The sequence below is a fragment of the Microtus ochrogaster genome, chromosome 21 (assembly GCF_000317375.1).
Source record: "Microtus ochrogaster isolate Prairie Vole_2 chromosome 21, MicOch1.0, whole genome shotgun sequence".
In the NCBI taxonomy this organism is placed as follows: Eukaryota; Metazoa; Chordata; class Mammalia; order Rodentia; family Cricetidae; genus Microtus; species Microtus ochrogaster.
In genome coordinates this window covers 32168805-32176931 of record NC_022022.1, presented here as the reverse complement: position 1 = coordinate 32176931, position 8127 = coordinate 32168805, and positions in this window count along the sequence as shown.

The following is an 8127-nucleotide window of genomic DNA, read 5'->3' as shown; positions in this document are numbered from 1 at the left end:
TGTCAACATTTCATCTTCATATTTGTCAATGGTTACTTAATTTCCCTTTTCCTTAGTATAATAAATTTAATAAAAATTGAGTAAATCCTGTTTTTTTGAGCCAATGTTCCCTTCACATACAACCACATTTTCTCAAATCAATAAAATTATCTTATTCCATAATTCTACTGTCACTTGCTACCTTTTGCATTGTGATGACCCTCTTTCTTGGTTTCATCACAAATGAACTGATAATAGAAGTTCCCTGTGGCTCACACGAGCAAAGGTAGTCTGACTTCTTACAGATGTGTCCTGGCTTCTGAAACAGAAATCTCCAGTGGTACTAAACCCATACAGGTTAATAAGATGCCAAAATAAAAACAGGCAATAGTAGATTCTTAACATTCGAAGACAATCATATTTTAAATTTGATATAAAAGATACACACACATATAATTCTCAAATGATTTTAAGTAAGCAAAGGGGCTAGGCAAAGCTTCTAGCCTCTTCTGTCATTGAGTATTTCTAGCTAGCCACTGGGCTAATCCTGTCCCTTTTGGGGAGCTTTTCTGGTTATTGCCTTCCTCCCCCTGTGACTAACAAGATTAAAACAAAATCCCTTTGCCTGAGAGTCTATGCATAAAGCTCATGTTGAGTTAGAAACTGCCTACAAATGACGGAAGCTATCATGTGTGTAAGGTTCACAGCTGTGTTATTTTCAGTCATTAAGGAGAAAACGTTTTAAGCAGCAGTTGGGTCTGGTGTTTAGTATCTGAAGTAGTTTTAAGAATCTAGGGCATCCAGACACTGTCTAGTCATTCAAGTTTCCCTTACATTGCATTCTCTAACTTGTTTCCCATGCCTTCCAATCGGGTCACATGTACTTATCACGTGGGGCCATGCTGGGAGGCAAACACAGACACGCAAGGCCTTTAAAAGTCTTGCCTTCCGTTCAGGAAAGTGAAATTAATGTCTTCAAAGGGTGAGAAGCCCATTCCCCACCCCCCAAAAGCCCAAGTGGGTGTCGCTGATGTGTTTCACATAAGCCAAGGTGAGGCTGTGAAACACGAGCAGTGTCTGAAGGTGATAGGAGTAAGATTAGCGTGCAGAGGGAATGAAGGACGGCATCACAGGTAAGAGAACATAAGTCAAAGTGCGGACATCTCTCCTGAGGGCTTCTTCATGGAGGATGTAATTTTCAACCCCCAGCCTTCTCTTCCTGCAGAATATATGGATGCCTGGCCACTGTGGGGTTCTGCAAGCCCCCGAGCCCTAAATGTATCTCGGCAGTTCCTATGTGGGGACCAGTTCCTAGAATAGTGATGAGCAGGCTCTTGGTTTCTCCAGGACAATTTGAAGAAAAGAAACGAGCAAATGTCAGATTCAAATAGACAGCTCAAGAAAGATAATTTTAGTTGACTATTTAGAACTGGACGCCCGTCTGAGCACGTCCACGCACACAGATATCAGTTACCTTTGGTTGCTGGAGAAGAGCAGGTGTCTAAACAAAGCTCCTGCTAGTCAAACTGAATGACAATGACACTGTACTCCTCTACCACCCTGGGGATCAGTGTGCATGTAGCAGGCCTAAGAGCACCATCTTTCCAAATGGCTTTTGAGGACATCTGTCCCTAATTACGTGTCATAGCCGGTGACCACATCTAAGGCTGACACTTTGTGCCCAAAGGATCACAGAGCTGTGCAAATATAACACATTAAAGATCAGGCGATATTCTTCTCTCTAGAAAGAGAAATGTTCCAAGATAAAAGAATACAGATAAGGGAGGACATGAGAATATAAAATGTGCAGCCTGTTTGGGTGAGAACCATATGCTTCTAGAAGTGATATGGCAGAGCGAGCTTTTTAAAAATAGATTGAGCTGAAGACCCAACACGCTTTGGCAGGGCCTTTAGAAATCAAGCTGGAACTGACTGGGAAACTTTCCCCCTGGTGGCTAGCTCTCATAGTGCAGAAGATGCTGTGCAGGCTGCTGCCAGGAGAAAACCCATCAGTTGTCTTCATTATCACTGTATCCAAAGTGATGCTGTCAGAACGCAGTGAAAAGCATGAGGCTTGCTGAACAATGCTGTAGGGACCTGTGAGAGGGGCTCCAGGAAAAAAGACAGAGGGCCCATTACCTCAGGTGCATGTTGTTCCCTGGATTGTTCTTGGATGCAATTCCATGCCTTCTGCAACAAATATTTGCATACAATCTATAAGACATGTTCATTCTTGTTGAAGTCAGAGCATAGATATAGAACCCAGCCTGAAGAAAGGATCTGCTGAGTGCCGTCCTCGGTTTGCCCTGAATCCAGGCCTTGCTTTTGTGCATTCTCAGATATAATCTATAGTGCGTGTCAGGCAATTGGTTTTAAATTGATCTGTCCTGAGAAAGTTCTGGGAAATGGTTGCTTGTTGATATTTATTATGTGCTTACTATTGTTTATTTCCATGCTTTTCTGATCTTGTTTTTCTAAACTAAAACAACCAAACTTGGATCGTGGTTTTCTTTGTTGCATTCGTGTATAAAAATACCCGGAAACTGATGTAAAGTTGTCTATAGCATTAGACTGAAGTCTGCCCCATTCTTTAAGGTCCTCAAATCCAAGGTCTTAAGGATGGATTTGCATAGGTTGGTGAAAGTTGACAGGTGCAATACTAATGGGCCAGGCAAAGTTTGCCTACTACGGTGCAGCAATGGCATGACTCTTAAGGCAGTAACCAGCAACTCTCGGATTAGATCTGGGGCCGGCTGTACAAGAGAGAATGAACACCCACTACTGCAAGCCTGGTCAGAAGCCCATAAACATGGAGGTCATGGGCCCTAAAAGGGAACCTACTGCTGTTTGTTAAATGGACATCTTGTCAAATTACCTTCTAAATAATCATGTTCATATTAAGATCTGTGCTGTTCTCAACTTGCTTGGTTAAAGAAGCTTCTTTTTGTGGTAGACAGAAACTCATAACTGGTTGGAGTACTAAGGGTAAGTAACAGTTGAGCGCTCACCTCCAAATGAGATGTTTATATTAATCTACCCAATGAGTGGGGAACATCACAGAAGAAAGAGAAGAAAGGATGTAAGAACTGGATAATAAGGGAAAGTACTATTAAGCTCTGTTTTCTAGACATCGCATGGGCATTACACTATGAACTCACAGCTGCTCTGGTTAACAGCATAAAGTCACATCAGTCACAGGTCCAGAGAGGAAGAGGGAGGGGCTCACAAGGCTCCACCCCAGCTTAGAAGCTGGTAGCTGTTGAGAGGATCATGTTTCTTCTGTGGTGTTGCACCTGGTAGGTGGCCTATAGTCACACAGGCAGCACTAAGTGGACTCGGGGGATTATGAAGAAGAACTTGGATGAGAAGGAAGAGGAGGAGGAAGGGGAAGGGAGCAAGAGGAGGAGGATGGGCAGCAGCATGAAGTTGAGAAGGGCACAAGTCGAGGGTCTCTGGGATAGGGGAATGGTGAAGTTGGGGTGAATATAAAAAAACCAGCACTGTGTGTGTCTATAAAATCATCAAAAAATAAATAAAAATTTTAAAAAGAGGGGGCTGGAGAGATGGCTCAGAGGTTAAGGGCACTGGCTCCTCTTCCAGAAGACTCTGATTCAACTCTCAGCATCCACAGAATGGCTCACAACTGTCTGTAACTCCAGTACCAGGGGATCTGACACCCTCGCACAGACACACATGTGAGCAAACACCAATGCACATTTAAAAATATAAAAAGAATCATCTAAAAAATTCTTAAGGCTGGGAATATAACTCAGTAGTAGATTGTTTGTCTAGTATGTGTAAAGTCTTAAGTTCAGGCCCTAGCACTGGGACTGGGGGGAGTAAGCCCAAGGTTAGACCTCGCCTCCTGTGGATAAATAGTAAGAAGTTAATCAAGGTTATGAATGACTTAGAGGTATGCTTCTAGAGACATGAACCATAAACTAAATGGTTTTTCTAACTGGTTAAGAACAAAAGTCTCCATGTTCTTGGCATGATATGATAGGAACTGTACCTGCTCCAGAAACAATGAGAATGACTCGGGAGATCAACTCAGTGTAAACCACAGCGATTAAAGCAGAAGAACGGTGCACACTGCCAGTTAGGACTGTGGGTGTGCACCACCCTTCACAGCATCTATGCACACCCCACCCTATGGACCAGTGACAGAAGCTCAGCCACTGATCTACAAAGGGGCACTTTCAAATCTTCTAGGTCTTCCCAGAGCAGAGCCAGCTATCAGGAGACTCAGACTGGACTCTGACCTCAAGCCCAGTTACTGGGTGGGGTGGGGAGTGCTAAGGACACTTCCTGACAGAGACGCAAAAGCAACAAAGAGAAATGGGTCATGAAAGATAGATGACCATGGAGGACACAGTTGGTGCTGAGCTATATAATGTCACCAAGAACAGCTCATGTGGCATCAATCAGAGATGTTACTGCATTTGACAAGTGATTCTTGGTGGGTGACAGACCAATGCATGTTGAGGATAATAGTCTGTTTGGTGTCATTTGCTGATTTAGAAAGTTATACTTGAGGTAAATTTAAGGTTGTTTCCCGCTTTGGAGAATCTTTCCAATTAGGGACAAAAAGATGAAAAGAATCCTCAGAGGTCAAACCTCTTCTAGAAAAATCTCAGCACAGTGATATGAATATTGCATGTTATATTACACACACACACATATTATAACATGCATATATTATATATTATATATATGTATATATGTGGCCTAAAGGCCACAATCTTGCCTTTTAAAGGTGAGAAGAGTCTTTTCACTTAATGGCTGAAGTGGAATTGTATTTATTTTGATTTCAGCTACAATAACCAATGACACTTGCCTTTGGTGTATTTTAATAGATTATTAATTACTTTTTAATTACCATGACCAAAATACCTTACAAAAGCAGCTTAATAGAAGGTGACTTCATCTTGCCTTATGGTTTTCAAGGGTTTATAGCCCACAGTTGCTTGGGCAGATGATCGTGGTAGCAAGAGCACTTGGGAAGGCATTCTTTACTTCTTAGTGGACAGGAAACAGAGAAAAGTGGCATACAGGAAATGGCCAGGACACGATATGGCCCTGGGGACACATCCTAATTGCTGTGCTGCTTCTAACTTGTGTCCTAATAATGATGTCATATGAATCACCAAAAGTTCACTTTTTAACTAGGTCAGAACTCATATGATCTAACTGGCTCTGGAAAAACACCACAGACACAGCCAACACCAAGTTGTGCTTCATTAGCAGACAAATTACCCATCACAAACAGGTTGGTCTTGATTGTGTCCAATCCTAAGATTCCTGAAGAGTCTACAGTGCATAGGAAGTAAGGCTGTTATTGTGACCTGGGGGAGCACAAGGGTACCCCAGTAACACATCACTGAGCCAAGTACCCATATGCTTTCCTGGGAGGCAGAATTGCAAGACAGCCCTCATCTGGCTAAAAGTAGCCAAAAGTAGGTTATGTGGAAATTTTGATGATGAATTCTAGATGCCACTCGTGCAAAGTGAGCATCTTCATTTACTTCCAGAACAATTACTCGTGTGCCATTAAGTATTTTCTGGTTAAAACTGTTCAAAGATTAAAATGATTAGAATAACTACTATTATTTTTGCTTGGCCTATAGAGATCTTGAGCACATTAGGTAAATAGACTTTCTTTTACTGAATGTTAAACAGTTTAATAAAAAAAAAAAACACTTTTCCTTGAAAATATCTCCATATTAAAAAAAAAAATGTCGTCTGTGCCAGCAACCTCCTCAACAGCTGTCGGTAATTGTGCTATAATTCTTGATTCCCAGCTGGTGAGGGACTTCAAAAACTTCTGGAGTGAGGGGTTCCCTTCCCTCCCTGTCTCCCCATAATTTCCCCCGCCCTTCCATCTTGCCTTGTTCTCGTGAATGGGAATGATGTTGGGTAAGTAAGCCTTGCTGGGGCACACATTTCCCCCATTCCAGGTCAGTGTGGCATTAAAGAGAGTGTGAAGTCCACACCCATACAAGAGCCGTGGTTGGTGTCTCGGGTTATTCTTCCTTTCCCAAGCCAGCTCATTCCCAGCAGGTACTCTCTCTTGCTAATCTTGACCGGAAACAGACAACACACGCAGGCTGCCCATCATTAAATCAGTGTCCCTCATGCATGCTGCCTTCCATCGCCCTGAGGCTGGAAGACTCTGGCTACCCGGCACCCGGGACTTCCCCTCTCATCCCCAGGAAACCAACTTCTCTGCGGCAGGTGTCCATGAACTAATCTATTCTATGGATGGTTCGCAGGAGAGTCCCCGGGATCAAATGACCGTGCTCTCTGAAATTCCCTTACGGAGCAATGCCGGCGCCAGGTTCACAAGATAGGCCCCCAAGGAAATGGGTCAGCCCACGTGCTAGCTGGAGAAATGAATACGCGGCCTGGGGCTCAAGTGTGGGGAGAACTTTGAGTCGGGCTAAATATAACAAACAAGTTGAAAGACAGCGAGGGGCGGGGCCCCAGCTCTGGGACTAACATAGAGAACTCTAGGAGGCTTAATTGCCACAGGTGGGTCGCACGGTTCTTTTAACTCTCTTCCAAAAATAGGTGATTAATGGAGTCTAACTGCTGGTGTCGATTGTTACAGTCATTTTAAAAGTCAGGCTGAAGAAAGGTAGTTGAGGGGGCAGGGAGAGGAAGTTATTTGTGGGACATTGAGGTGCGGGGGGGGGGGGGGGGCCCATGAGTTGCTCAGGAGTGATTATGCAAATGAGTTTTTTTTTTCCTTAGAAGCTTGCTTACCTAGGCCTATTTAATGCTTTTCTTGACGACAGTCACGGGGTTTCTTAAAGCCACACCTAATGCATTTGCCTCGCTGTGGTTCTCAGTCCCCACAGGTGTGGGATGCCATGAGTTCTGTGTATCCTGGTGGTGTGTGGTACCATTCAGGGGAAGAGAACCCAGCCTGTAGGCAAGAGGGGTCCTGTCTCCAGCCTCGGGGATCTCTATATGAGAAAGCCCAACATGGACCCCTCTCCATACAGATGCAGGGATGATCAGATGAGGGCCTGGTTCGAAAGGTGAATGACCATCATTAAGGGGACCTTAAGGAATTTTAGCATCTCAGTAATCAACTTGAATAATTAGGTAAGAACAGCCACCCTCACTGCATATGAGATGCTTTGGCCAAACAATTTGATATGGAGCATCAGATATAGGTTACTACGGACAGGGTGCTCAATCAGTAGCTGGGCCAGGTGGCTCAGGCCTATGAATCCTAGCTACCTGGGAAGCTGGGGCAGGAGCATTGCCACTTTGGGCTACAGAGTGTGTTCAAGACCAAGCTGGGCAGCTTAGTGAAGCCCTGTTTCAGCGTTTAAAAAATAAATTAGAGGGCTGGGAGTGTATCTCAGTGGTACTTGCCTGGAATTCAGGGGACAGAGGGTTCAACCTGTAGAACCACCTAGGGGTGCTGGAGAAGCAGCCATCCTGTGAGACGGGTCGCAGGGAATAACTTACTCTATGGACTGCCAGAAATATGGAGGGCTGACTCTATTCTTCATTGTCATTCTAAATAGCCTCCAAATTTTCACTTAACTCTCGATTTAAAGTCAAACGCATCTTCTTCACTGCAGGTGAATGAACTAGGATGACGCTGTTGCCGTCCCTGGGGCCCAGCTCTGATGCGCTGCCGCTATTTGTGTTTGTCTGTGGTCTTCCATATTTTCAAAGGCAGCGGCCATGTGTGTCCCTTTCACTTCCTGTGTAGGAGAGGCAAGTTTCTTCCAACTCCCTCCACTAGGGTAGAAAACAAACAAACAAACAAACAAACAAAAACATTGACAGGAGAAAAAAGGAAATACGCTATTCACTTCTTTTGTATCCACACAGGACCCTTCACGAGAAAAACGTAGCAAAAGCAGCAGCTAGGGTCAAAGTCACGTGCAGTACGGTTGATGTGCGTGGTAAATTACCTAGTGTGTCCAGACAAAGGTGCTAAGGAGAAGGCAGACAACTGCAGGTTCTTTTAACAATGGCTAGAATACAGATTTCTCTTGGCCTCCACTCCCCCATTGTTATCCAGGAGTCTGGCATTCCCTTTTGTGAGTTCTTAGGCACATTTACAAAAGAGTTTAAAGGCCAACTCAGAAGGCAGGCAGGCAGCAGAGGAACCATTTTGTTTGA